The sequence below is a fragment of the Phalacrocorax carbo genome, chromosome 11 (assembly GCF_963921805.1).
Source record: "Phalacrocorax carbo chromosome 11, bPhaCar2.1, whole genome shotgun sequence".
Lineage (NCBI taxonomy): Eukaryota > Metazoa > Chordata > Aves > Suliformes > Phalacrocoracidae > Phalacrocorax > Phalacrocorax carbo.
In genome coordinates, this window is record NC_087523.1 from 14,962,673 (window position 1) to 14,976,876 (window position 14,204).

The window sequence follows — 14,204 nt, forward strand, 5'->3', positions numbered from 1 at the left end:
CACTTAGATCTACATCCACACTTGCAATACAGAGGCTGAAAAGGCTTTCCCTGGCACAGTGCTGTGCTTTCACAATAGATCACACATGATGAAAGTAGAAAGGAATTACATATTTCGTTGCCTCCTCTCCGGTGACATAAAGCCACGTGGAGATCTTCACTGCATCTGGTTTCCGATTTTGGCCCTGAATACAGACAAATATCACAGGCCCTAACAATTGTTGTTTCTGGTCCTCCCTCCAAAAGTGAGACCCAAGGGAATTAGTTTTCAGCTGAATGCTCTCTGTTATGGTCAGTGCTTAAATTTACTGGCATTGCTTGTTTGTCTCTTGCAGAGTGGGATCATACAATTACTTCTTAAATTCCTCTTTGTTCCCACAGCTACTTTCACACTTAGTCCCCCTCAAACCAAGCAAGATCAGCTTTGCCCACAGTGCTGGTGTCCCATGGCTCCCAGCACTTACTGTTTCCCCTGCTGTGGGGAAGGGTGTAGGTCTGCAGTGTGGGAGCTGGAGGAGGGAAGGAGAAGAGTTTGCCTTTCTGCCTCTGGTGTAGGGAGCAGAGCTGTGTGCCTCTGGAGTTGCAAGAGAGGAGAGGAAGGCACCGCATCCCTAGGTAGAAGAGCAGAAAAGTGAAGGCATCACCACTGTGTTGTAGTGGACATGACAGCCTGAGGAGGGGAAAAGTGCAAGGGCAGAGCAAAGCAGGTATTTACCTAGGTGCAGGATGCTGGACTGAGGCTGCCTGGAGAAGACAGCAGCAGGATTGCCCGCCTGGACAAATGGAAAACCTGGAGGATATTCTCTTGGCTGACTTCTCAACTGTCTTAGCCTCTTCCTGTGACTTGTCAGCACCATTTGCAGGGAGTGGCAGTAACTGCCATAATGTGTTTTTAGATCAGATCACTAATACATCCACTCTGAGGAGAGGTAAGCTGTGCATGAGACTTCTGCCCAACTCCAGTTTCCTCTTACGTACTGTCAGATGCACGTTGCAAATAGCTGTGGCTGTGATAACAGCACACCCTGCACTCTGTTGTCATAGAAAAGCCTGAACATTTTAAGGGAGTGCTTGGTACATGAGAAACAATCCAATATCTTCTGTTAGGAAGCTTTGAGTCAGCAAGATGCTCTTAAACCTTGAGGTGATTATAATACACATGTATAAGGTGTAGAACCAAAGCTTCTGTATTTGTGTATATGTATAAGAGAAGGTATTAGAATGTCTTCTCCCACCATTTTTGATGTATTTTTACAGTGGTGATGGCTGGACATTGCATATGGATTATTGTAATCCTACATGCTTGTAGCAAAGTCTCACCTTGGACTGAGTGTCACATTGGGCAAAGAACACAACAGATATTTTGGAACAGAGTTTTCCTTCATGAATGATTGCTTTCTCTCTGCTCTGAGGAAGCAAAAAGAAAGAAAAAAAGGCCACAAGACTGCATTTACCACAGCTCTGTGTCTGAGCTAATAAACTCTGCTGAGAGCTTCAGCTCAGGCTTATACATTTTTTTTTTTCCCCAGACTGAAACATGGGCTGAGATTGCTCAGGTCTGCCCACAATAGACAGCACAAATATTCCTTGAAACGGTTCCAAATGTTTTGAGGCTGGGCAGCTACAGCAAGAGCTTGTGTGTGTGTAGAAGGATATATACCATATAGGATGTGTAGAAAGCCATTTGAAAATCAAGCAAAATGTGCACACAGCTTTATTGAGATTGCTCTTGGAAAAAAAAATTTGTAAAATTACAGAGTTCCCCTTTTTTTTTTTTTTAAAAAAAAAACAACCAACCCCAAAACAAAGCAGAAAAACAACAAAACCCCCCAAAAGCCATTGGCATTTTTGCATGTGGCTGTTACAGAAGTCTCCCCAGGGATTACCTTTGACACTGAGCTCTTGAAGCTGCAGCACCTTGCATAACATGCTTGCACAACAAGCACTGCACTTCACAGGCAGCAGGTTTAGACCCAAGGCAGTAAGCAGTGATCTCTGCCACTGACAGTGTCTGCAGCGCTTTGTGAGGATGCTCTGAACCATTCCAAAACTGAAGGTTAGAAAATGGAGTAAAGGAGATGGTTGGGAAAAAGAAAAACTAAAAAAATCCCCACAGAGCATGTGTCTTGTGCATTTGGCTTCAAGTAAAAGAGATACAAGTAATGATTTCAAAATCTGGTGTCTAAGCTTTTGAGTTTATTTACTAAAAAGGAAAAATCAATGCATTTTCTCCACGAGGATCATTTTGTGCTCCTGCCAAAGTCAGTGTTTATTTTTGGCTTCAATGGAAACAATTTTTGGCCCTTTATAATTAAGGTTGATAGATGAAAAGTGTTCTCCATTTTTTCCTCTCCTCTCATACGTGTATACCTACTCCATGATATGCCAAACAGTGAGACCCAGGTATGAACCTACTCTTCTGCACAGATTTTATTTTTAAGGACTGAATTCCAAAGCCACTGTTGCTTATAGAAAACTTGTCACTGACTTCAGTAGTGTTTGGCTCGAGACCTGTAAAAAAAAGTTCAGAAATAACCACTCTGAAATTAGCACGTACAGTTGACGACTGCATTACAGATTGGACTGGATTGAGTGTTTGTACTATCTTCTTACGTAGCACTTCAAAACACCACAACTTTCACTGAAACAAGCTCTTGGGAAAATAAATGGAGAAGTTTCCAAATACTATAGCTGCTTCAGTATTCATACATAATAAACTCAGCTTCTGTAAATAACTCATTTTATCTGTCAAACATAGTAGGCACATATGCCACATTAACTGTCACCGGGGTCGTAAATAAACAATGTATCTGTCTACACATTACTTATGTCTAGGGGGAAATGAACAAGTACACAAGAAAAACAGTAAGGAACATATTTTAATTGTAAAATAAAATGTTGGTGTTGCTTTTGCTAATTATTTTAAATACATCTGAACTTCAAATACAGTTCATAATTCAATGCAAGATGCAAAATGGTAACATTCAAACAAAATTGAGTTAATAATGCATCTAGTATGTATTTCTTAAATGCATTTCTACTCCCGGTTAGTCAAGTACAATTCTGGGCACATTTTGACTCTTTATTCTTAACACAACAGAAAACAGCGTGTGCCCCCCAAAAAAAACAAAACAGAAAAAAACCAAAAACCCAACAAACCTGTGCAAGCAGAGTTTGGAGCCACAGCACTGTCTGCACTGATGCTCTAATGATACTTGACTTTGTCGCCGGACTCTTCTCGAAATGGCATTTGCAGATTTGGCTCCATTTCATCAGAATCAATGGTGTTTTCGGTATATAACCACATGGAATTTATATTTGGGTTTAGAATGTGGGTCCTGACTCTGGTTTACTGTATATTAATGAGCCAGACTTACATCTCTCTAACATTGTCACAATGGACTCTCCTTTCCAATGGTCTGTCTGCATGATTTCTGCTTAGCAGTCTGCTGTGCCAGTTTGTGATCACATTTAGGCATCAGAGATAGTAGGAGACTTGTAATGAGATGCCAAAATATCAGGAGTCTGCCTTTGACCACTGGAGTATCTTGGCTGTTGAGATACGGTCTGTACACTTTTAATTTTGTTTTCTGTAGGCAGCATTGTCACTTAAAGGACCAATGTCTGAGCCTTTCTTAGAACAGTTTCTTTCTTGATGTATGTTTGAAAACAAACAAATCCAAAGCCAACAAACCCACAGATTCTCTTCAGCCCCTTCAAATTTGTTGGACTTTTGGTGGGTGGGGGGAGCAGAAGTTAATCAAGCAGCTGGGTATGGATAGGGATAACAGGCTTGATTTATGATAAAGTAAAATTAAGTCAAGCTCCGTCTGAGCCAAAGTGATAGCAGATCTTGTGTTGTTAGATGATATCATTATTAATTATAGAATTATTATGATTTAGTGTCTGTACTAACCACTATACTGCAAGAGAGACAATGTTTTAAAACAAAACAAAGGCCTTTATAAATTCGTTTGATTAGCTAAAATATACCTTTTATATTAATAGTCTTTTACAAGCTAATGAGCCAGAATATTAAGATTTAAGACATTAGTGCTATTAATGTAATAGCTAATGATGATGAAATTCAGCCTTTAGATATTTCCATGGATGTCTTGGTAACTTATGAATGGGCAGAGTTTGACCCTACATGCTTTGTTAAAACACCGAAGTACCACAGTAAAGGACTAAGGTACATTGAATCCTGGGATGATCAAGTCACAAGGTAGCTATGTCTTTGAAAAGAAACCTATTTACTCTTGCTTGGCATTCATATAGGAAGAATCCATTGTGTGCATCATTGTTACTTTTCTATGATGTTGTTAAATATCTGATAAGTTTTTCTCTGCCACACACAACGTTGCAAGTGGCATGCTAGAGAGTGTATACAATCTATAAGGAGCTCTTGTTGCTGGGTTTAAACAGCATAGCTATGAGAATTCCAGTGCAGACACCTCTTGTTAACAGCCCTTCCATAGGTGCTTAAGTTCAAATTAACTGTTCTGAAACCCAAATTAGAGTCAAATCTGATGTGAGCCAATTTACTCTCCACAACAATCATGGGCAATGAAAAGTGTTCTGCTAGATTGCTGTTTAAATCGGATCGCTATAGCTCCCTCGGTGGGAAAGTAGTGCAGAATAACAATGGCCAGCAGCTAAATGTAATTTAATTATTGGGTTTACATATTGGTTGGTTCTTGCATTGTTTAAAATGAAACATTTTCCAGCCAGGTGTACAATGTCTGGCCAGTGTTAGAAATCATTATAAAAAGCTGGAGGAATAATAGACTGATGATCTAACACATTTAAATTAAGGAAGGTCTGATTGTTGAATGCTGAAGGGTGGCGAGTTCATTCCTATCGAGGGCTGACATTTTGTCCTTTTTGTATATTGCATTGTTAGTGGTATAATGCATACGAAAATATGATGATGAAAAGCCTGAAGACTTGGAGCTTGACAATAAAGCGTCCTTAGGGTTGAAATATCTGTTGTTTCACACAGCAGTTTTTCTGGTTGAAATCACATGGTAAATTTGAGACCCTCCATTTAATATTTACTCACCAAAGGAAAAGAACTAACAAGATGTCAGTCCAGCTTTATCTTTCTTCTGTCTGTCACACTTTCTCTTAACTGAAAGATACTCCAGGTTGCTGAATGCAGGTGGTGCAGGGCATCATTGGTCTAGTACTGCACTTTTTTCTCCAAGTTCCTTCTTTCATATTGTAACAGAAAAATTCCATATCACATTGTTGTTTGATATGAAGTTGCTTGATAGGTTATGATGACACATTCATGTTATGTTAGCAGCATAATTTAACTGCTCCATTTTTTTAAACCATTTGCAAAAGTGCCTGAAATGTGTGTGTTATAAAATAGGGTCATTACAGCTATGGTTGAATTGGCATTTCAGTAATAAACCCTTTGTAGAGGGCTAGATGTTAATGCAAATCTTTTATCATTATAAATATGAATCAGTCAGCAACAATATGGAGTGACTTCAATAAATGGACACTGGAAAATCTGATTTGCTGAATGCTGATACTGCGGCTCTCAAAGCCCTGACATCATGCCACCAAAACTTTTGCCAGGGGTGGTACAAGTTGAGAACGTAGTTTGTTGGTTGTTCGAGGGAGGAATGCTACTCATGCATCAGCCGGCACCGTAGGTCAGGAGTGGCTGGCATCTCCTGCATTTGGAGGGAAGGAGGTCGAAATGGATTGCTTTTTTCTAAATGTAGCCTCAGTTTGTGCCTGTATTTCATACAGGTGCTAACGCCAATCTCATTATGTGCCTCTGTGGCATTGTGGATCCCGCCCTCTGCCTTTACTCAGGTGAAACCTACTGCAATAAATATAAGTGTCTCCCAGTAAAACTGATAGAGCTCTTTGCCCTCTGTTTCAGAATAATATTTTCCATACTGTGTTGGGAATATGAGTGTGTCTGTATTGCACATAGAGAAGTGAACAATGAGATTAGTATGCCAGGGCTTCTTGTCTCGTTCTTTTCCTGCCCTTTCTTTCCAAGGGAGTTAGTTTGGATGTGCTTCTCTGAGGGATAAAAGACATCCCCATGGGAAGGTGGGAGTATTTCCTGTTGCAAAGAGGAGGCTACATGCTGATCTCAGGTGTTTGGATTTGAAATAGGCTAGTGGACACCTGAAGAATCCTTCCAGGTGTGGCTCTCCGAGAGCAGAACCTCATGTTTAGTCCCATATACTTTTCCTTCCTCGTCTTCCTGAGGTGAGGGATGGAAGGAGCAGCTACATCAGCTTCAGCACCAAAGCTTAAGGTCCTTACTTAAAGAACTTAATTGGCTGCATTGACTTAGGTTTTATGAGGATTCAGACTTTGGGAGGCCCATCATTGCAGTACCTGTTACAAGCTCAGGAGGGACGCCAGCATGACTGGAGATCTGAACACAAGCTCACAAAAGATGTGACTGCACAGGAAGAGTGGAGAAAGTGGGTGGCTGTGGATCCTGCCTACAAGGGGTCATGAATAACCACAATCAATAGACATTGGTACAAAGCTCCCTCCATTAAGTAGTATCACATATACATGCCTGTCAGGAATTACACAGTTTATGTTGTCACCTATGATATCCGGCTCCTCTTCTGCCGAGTTTCACTAATTCTGTTTTATACGCTGCCCATGACATCAGCTAGTAAACTCACAAAAGCATGGTTTTACTGTTGAATTTTTTCTGTGTACTACTTTGTCATTAGTAATGCCTTTTGTAATCCATGCCATTTTTTTCTGTCTTCCACAGCATGATCCCATAGCACAGGGTGTGGTAAGACTCATGGGACAAACGAGTAGTTTCTTCAGTAGAGGCCTTGACCGTTCGTAGGCTTAATGATTTTCTGCATCTTTGTCAAACAATGGTGTTATCCCTGGTTGAAAAACCACCAATAAACGTGACTTTTTTACTGGGCGATAAATTTAATGTCACTTAGGATTTTGGGACTAAAGAAGACATTTATGAATGAACCATGAATAAGCAATGTCCATTCCCCACTGTATGTCCGTTACAGAACGAAACGGTAGGATTTGGTCCGTTTGTGCACTCTGTGGTTTGTAGGAAGTGGGTACCAGCTGAAAATGCAAATGGCATTTCTCAATTTCAGTTCATTTTGTTTACATTTAGAACGGTGTTGGATGGCTTTTTTAATATTTGTTCATTCAATAGGGACATAAAAGTCATATCTGCCTACATGGTCTGTTTACTTTTTAGGTCAGATTTGACACATATATGTGCTGTTTCAGGAGTGTAATCGCTCAACTTGTTGCCGGTTTCAGGGAATTCTTTTATACTTAGGTCCTTGTGAATTGAATTAAATGGCTAAAAGATTAACTTGTTGTGGAACATAAATAAATAAATAGATTGATGGATATTATGCCTCTAATTAATCAGTGTGAACCAGAGAGATGGTTCTTTGTTATATTCCTGTCTGGAAGGCCAAATGTTGCAAGCATTTGAGCCAGCCCTCATGTTGTAAATTTTAAGAAGCTGAAATTAGTAAGGTCCTTCTGCTGGTTGAGATAAGCCTGACCTCTGAGGTATTTGCAGTCTGAGTGTCAGTATTCTTGAAACCTGTAGTTTAAATGCAGTAATTTCCCATGTTAAAAAGGAACAGAGCATTTCCAAAATTATAATATTATAGTACATATATGCAAAATCTATAGGTGTTCTTGATGAATAACAATGCGTTCTGACAGCAAAGAATCAACACAGAAAAATTAGGTCACAGCAGCTTGCTTGCTCTTTACACTGTCATGGTTGATTGGTTATTCTCATCACCCTTTGTTTAAAATCATTTCAGAATTAATTGGCGTTCATTAACGCAAGTCTTTGTAGCAGAATTGCAGAAACAGTCATTAATGTAGCTAATAAACATAAAAAAGAAAAAAGGATCCTATTACCAGGTCCCTACAGGCTGTTAACTAACATTTTGAATAAGAATACATAAACATAAATTAAACATTTTTACAAACTGCTAAGGATGTGGGAATTTAGCCTGGTGGTCTGTAGTAATGCTTTGAACCAATTTGTTATATTATGTCAATTTTTTAAGGTTTCTGCTATAAAGATAGTGGTCCTGATTAGCTTAGATTTTCACTGCAGTCATGCAGGTTTCTTAAGAGGCCTGTTTACCTCTGCCAGCTACTACAGACGAGGCTCTTGATCCTTCTCCCCTGAGTTCAGTCAGTGTTTTTCTTGAGCAGTGCGGAGGTTCAGGTTCCTTTTCTGATGTTTTGAGAACAAATGGAGCAAACTTAGAAGCCAGAAGTTGTGGTTGAAGGCCCAACAGCAGGTACTGGCTGGTGCAAGCATCACATGCTTTGTTTGTGTGAAGGTTGGTCTCTGACTTTATCTGGGTGCTCTGCAATCAGATTTTCATGCTAGCTTGAGTTAGACCAATTCAGTAAAATGCATTCTCAATTTTGCTGTGTATTAATGACAGGTTTTCCCTTGTTTGGGCTGTTGCCCTGGTTTGATGGAATATGCAATTTAGAAGTCAATGCTGTATCTCTGTCACACACACACCCCCCCACCCATTTTTTCTATTGGATCTCCCAAGGTTAAGGGTCATTAGTGGTTGACTACAACACTTGCAGGAAAAGTCACCTCTGCCGTGTACCCTGGCATGTGGGGGGATACGATAGTGCGTGCGCAGCTGTGGGTCTTGGAGCATGTTTCTGCGAGACCCCTTGCAGGTCTGCAGGGATGCAGCAGGTCCCGGTGCTCTGGCACAGGGCTAGGGTTGAGCTATTTGAGGAAGACAGGCTCATTGCTGTGCTCATAGCTACTCATGACCCAAACCAGAACATGATGCTGCTTGTATTGCCTACTTCTACACGGAAGGGAACTGTGGCTTTTCAAAGGGTAATAAAAGCAACCTTGGCATTGGGCTTGCAGCAGAAGCTGCCAGTGCAAGCTCTGGCTGGCTCTTCAGGAACCCCTTCCAGCTGCACGACAGCTCCTCACGCTGCCCATCCGTCTGGCTGCAGCACGGGGAGTGGGCGGTGGAGCTGGGAGAGGTGCCCAGGCTGTCTGCCTTCACCCGGCCTTTTTGCACCTGCACTGGGCTGGCGCAGCTGCCTCGTGGGCACCGTTCTGCCCCCCTGGGAGTTTGTAGGACACCTGAGTCCCCGATTTGCAGGCATGATGAGGTACCTAAGCAGCCAAGTGAGCACAGCCTGGGAACAAGTGAATGGAAATGCCAGATTATTTATCCTGAAATGTTGTAGACATTGAAATGGAGCCCTAGCGAGGAGCAATTGAAAAACGTGTCCTCTACTATTTAATTTTCAAATGTCTTTGCTGCAGCAACTGAATGTAAAGAGGGTAATTTGCAGACGAACGACCTAATGTAGTTAGTTCTGGTATATTTTGAGGGTACTGTAATATCTGAACAGCATTGACTGATGCACTTTTAACTTTGGTTAAATGCAGAGTCTCCATGCAAATGGAGTCTTGACGTACACAGTAAGTTACAAAAACATTTCATGTACAAAATCAACTAGACAAATATATTGCTTTGTATGTCTGACTCTTGATACACTGTGTCTGTATACATTCTGACATATGCAGAGAAACATGAAGGCTTGCCAGTGATCCATATACATTACTTTTTATAGCATACAATTTCAAAGAATTCAAGCCTTAAGTAGGATACAGTTGGTAAAGGGACAAATAAATATATTTACCCCTACAATTAAAATATAATAACAGAAAGACTAAAAATTGTTTTAGTCTAACTTTTGTTTATTGACTAGAACATATAAATGGCTTTAGGCACTACTAAACAATAAAAAAAATGTGGCTTACTATTGGGTCTTTTATCCATTTTAATTTATTTTGATGCTGCATGCAGTTTCTGAATATCTTTCGTGGGTTGTAATAAAATAGCCGCAGTGCAATTTTGCATGTATGTCAAGCGGTGCGTGACCTGATATGCAAATTTAATACCAAGGTGCCAAAACTGAATTCATAATGTTTCACATCTACAGAGCTGTTTAAGGCAGTTTAGAAATCAATGAATATGTAATATGAAGGTGATAAGACCTAAATAAAAACCTTATTTATCTACTATGAAAAGTATTTATACACAGAATATTTAGCACAAGCAGAAAATGGACAGAGTTTCCAATTATATGGTTTGCATAAACAAATGTTGAACCATGTGCTTAGAATAGATAATAACATAGCTAGTTCCTTTGCATTATACTTCAGAAATGTTTACAGATGTCTCCCTCTTAGTGTATATATAAAATGAAACACTAAACTGAAGCAGCTTTTGAAGAAACCCTCTTTGAGGTCTCTTATTTATTTTTAATTTACAGTATATGGGGTGCTTCATTATAGGTTTCTGTTACCGGTTTTCAGGTTATTAAAGATCGGTGAAATAAGATACACTTTTGTGAAGTTTTGTAGTTTATGGTGAAATAAGGGACATAAATTTGACTGGTAATAAATAAGAATCAAATGTTTTCCATCTGCTTACCTTTAAAAGCAGAGAAGATCTAATTTTGGAAGCATTTCGACTTTTTAGATCTTTTCCTGAATCGATGAACTGATTATGTCTATTGTTTTGTCCAAAAAGTTAATCTAATAAAGTTTCAGGAGTTTACCAAATGATACTCGCGAATTAGAGTGGCCTTTCACTCAGAATACTTGTATGTGGAGATGGACTGGGAATCCAAGCCTTGATTGATGGCAATCAGTCCCAGCTATACCACTGAATATATATACTGTCTCCCCACGGAGGAAGGGAGAGCATATGTGTTTGGCTGGCAGCGTTGTTTTACAGCACCCTGCCATTCAGCACAGAGACACATTTATATCTCTTGGCTTGAAATAAGTTGCTACAGTAATGACTACCAATGTACTGAGCAATCCAGAAAAATATAGGGGTGCAGTAGATTTTGAAAAATGTGCATCGTGCCATATGCGTACCGCTGCTATTTGGAAGAGATTTTGCATCCACCTTGCTAAAGGCCAAGGTCCATCACAGGAAAAGTCAGAGCATTAGACTGACAGATGAAATAATGATTTAAGAGAGATACTAAGTGATCTTTGTTCTTGTGTAAGATACTAGAGAAAACTCAAACCCCAGAAGTGTACGCTTCTTTTCACACCTGACCTTAAACCAGCTCGGGTGTAGTTTTCCACTGTTGGTCAACAGCCTGTTGACTTAATGTCTTGAACCTGAACAAGGGTATAAAGTTCACAATAAATTTGAACACCTTCTTTCTCTGATCAGATATAGATGAGCAGAACTGGGAGGCAGATAATAATGAAGAAGATCTTAGTTTTAGTCCCTTGTGTGGCTACTGCCCCGTGAAATTGCTGCCTCCCTCTGAGAAATGAATGATGGGGTCATTTTTTGTTTCTGCATGAGGGATTGTCTACGTTTCTTCAGCAAGTGCTAGAACCATTCATTTTTATGAAGTTTTCTTTGGCTCATGCCACTATTTATTAATAAATTGTATTAATTGTAATATAATACAATAAATCGTATTAAAAAAATAGTAGCCAGCGTACTGTTAGTGTTGTACCTTTCTGGGCCTCAGTTATGTGCAAAAGCCTCAGGTTAATTCCCTGTACCAAATGTACTGCATTAACCTTCCTTGACTGAGGGGACGCCGCCACATTCCTTGGAGGGGAGGCCTTCCGAGTTGCCCTTGCTCAGAGGTGTCCCATAAGAGGTTTGTTTTAAAAGGATCCATACGGATCCTTTGTAAGGAAATGGAAAGATCCCTGAGCTTCCCCTCACAAAATTGACTCTGTATTGTCCTCATGGTCCTGCGGGGTGCTGAGCTCTCCCAGGAGACCACGTCCTTTCTGTCCTAAAAGAAACCTGCAGTAAAGGACCCCTGGAACTGTACTGCGGAGGGGTCTACCTTCCTCCTCCACTGGCACACGGTGTGTTTGGAAGAACTGTGCTGTTGTGTTCCTGTTTGGTGTTCAGACATAGCCACTGAAGGGACTGACAGGCCAAAACTTAACAACTGATATAGTAAATAAATGAACTGAAATAGGTGTAGTTGAGTAAATAAATAAGATGGAATATATTGGGTTTTTTCCAAATCAAATGAAACAAGGCATTCTCAGAAAGGAATATTTCTAGTTCTTAAACCTTTTTCATGGTATTTATGAATTTATCTTTAACATTAATGGTCATTATTATGAATTCACTGGAATTTTTATTTTGATCTTGGCTATGCTTTTCTCTTTCTGACTTAGAGATTTTTTTTTTCTTTTTTTAAACAGCAGAGTTTTCCATGGAATGCAAATTCTGGTTCCTAACCAAGTCATAGAGCACAGGATAATGTTATAGCAAGCAGTTAGGGTTTTTTTTTCTCCATAATCATCATTTCCCTTTCCAGCCTCTTCCACAGAGCATGGAGGAGAATGGCTGGGAGAGTTGGTGATGCGGAGGGAACTGGATGGAGCAGGAGACCATGACTTTCCTTTGTGCACATTCTGGGTTCCCACCAGAGTCTCTGGGCTGTAATAGAGACTTGAGCTTTAACTGTTTGTTCCTGGGTTCAGCTTTGAGGTTGGATGAACACGCCATCCTCACACCAAAACAGAGTGGGTTTGCATTAAGCTGAGCTACTTAACCTTTCTTCGTGCAAACCCTAAAGCAGTTGTATTATTTGTGCCTTTGAATTTTTCAGAAATTTTGGACAAGCAGTTGGACATGGACCTAGAGTGCAATGACTGATTAGTAAATGCCTCTAAAAACAAATGGGAAGTCTAAGTCTATCGGTGAGAACTGGGATTTTATTATCTGACACCAGGCTTCCCTTGGGATTTCTTGTTGTGCAGAAAGGTGTGATGCATCCTTATACTAACGTTGGCATAAGGACTCGAGCACCAGTTCAGGGAAGCCTATACCGAGAAAATGTATTTTACGAAGTTCATTTTGTCATCCTGGATTGTTGTTTGCTTCATTATTCAGCAGTTATCTAAACAAAGAATTAGGAAGACTGATCTCCTTTGGAAAATATTCCTAAAATTGGGAGTATTTTTGAGTTACAGATTTGTTTTAGCGACAGTTATGCTGCTTTGGAGAATATTCACCCAGGACAACCATATTAATAAAGAAAACATTCAGTACTTAAAAACCTAATTTTCTTGGCAGCTTAAATGTCTTTATTTGTGATTTTTCTGTCCCTGTCCTTTAATCAGTGTCATGCTGTGAAATCTACTATTTTTGCCATGACCAACCCATGAAATTTGTCATTGCTGTTGCCGCGATTTGCATGGGGCTTCTTTTATGATTAGCAAGCAGAGTTCACAAATGTGTGTTTTATTTGCCTGGATCTCTGCTCTCCAAAAAATGCAAGGCCTCTCTGTCAGGCCCCCAAAATAGACTGTAACCCAAGGCTTAATATTTCTAATATTAAGGGATAGTTATTTTGATAGTTACGCTCCTTCCTGAAAGTGGTTATTAGGTTAGGCAATGTGGTGCTGTCAGTGGAGTTTACCTTAAACGCTTGGGTTCACCACCTTTGTTTTGCAGCTTGCTCAGAGTTACTCCATTTGGCATATAGGGGAGAAACACAAGCTTTCTGCGGAAAAGCAATCAGACACTTTAAGAGTGTGTCATGCAGCAAAGCAGATTACCGTAACATGCTCAGCTAAGGGTTCAATCCCCAATTTGGAGTGCAAATCTGTAGGAGAAAGTGAGGCTCTTACTGTTTAATATATAGTAATTATATAGTGAATTGTAGTGATATATAGTGAATTATATTTTTAACACTGAAGCACTGTCTTATTAATCTTTTGGCCCAGCAGAAAGGAGTATGTTTCGTTTAATAGTGAGGTGAAAATTTGACATTTATTAAAAAAAAAAAGGTTTGGCTATATTATAAGTGTGTGGTCAGAATGAATTCATTTGTTCTTACTGGAAGAATACTTATGATAATGGATTCATGTGGTATCCATGTGCTTGTCACATGTTCTTTTTTATACACATCCTTCTAATTCCATTTCAGTGCCACTTTAATTTAGCATTAGTTAATGGACTCCACATAAAGGTTGCTCATTTTTTATCTGGATTCTCCAACTAAATTTCTGGTATTTAAAACTGCTAAGCTGGAGAAGAGAGCACTAAATATTAATAGCAGCACTTTGAAAAATTAACAGAATTATCTTCCTTTTTGTCTGTTGATTCCCTTTTACTACTTTAC

At 39.7% G+C, this 14,204-nt stretch overlaps 1 protein-coding gene across 4 annotated transcripts in view; it reads left to right on the plus strand.

Moving 5' to 3' along the window:
- AFF2 (ALF transcription elongation factor 2) overlaps positions 1-14,204 on the plus strand; it is a 341,788-nt gene that overhangs the window by 110,516 nt on the left and 217,068 nt on the right. The window lies entirely within an intron of this gene.